This window comes from Arachis ipaensis, chromosome B07 (genome assembly GCF_000816755.2).
Source record: "Arachis ipaensis cultivar K30076 chromosome B07, Araip1.1, whole genome shotgun sequence".
NCBI lineage: Eukaryota > Viridiplantae > Streptophyta > Magnoliopsida > Fabales > Fabaceae > Arachis > Arachis ipaensis.
In genome coordinates this window covers 123,643,800-123,644,295 of record NC_029791.2, presented here as the reverse complement: position 1 = coordinate 123,644,295, position 496 = coordinate 123,643,800, and positions in this window count along the sequence as shown.

Below are 496 nucleotides of genomic sequence, written 5' to 3'. Positions count from 1 at the left end.
TCGGATTTATTGGGGATAAATCCGATGATAAAAGGTTTCAGTGAAAGATTTTCAATGGTAATTAACAGCGGATAAAAAAATTCGTCCCTAAATAATTATTGACAAGATTTATACCATCAGATTTATTTCAACGGTAAATTCGACAATAAATATATTACCAACAAATTTTTTTAATAAATCCGTCAATAAATATAATGATATCCAATGATTTTTTTATAGCGTAAGCTCTCACGACAAATGACAATTTGTGAAAACACTAGAAAAATAAACATTAATGCTACTGATTAATTAATCCTTTTTATTATACAAAATTCGGAGGTAACCGCCACAATAAGTGGTTGTTATGTATTCTAGCATTTAACTAAACTAACGAGTTCATAACATGTGACCCAATAATGGCAACATCTGAACAACCAGCCATAAAGAAAGCTTTTCATTTATCCTACATAACATAATACAGATTAATATATATGAATTTAATTTCTATGTATTCATA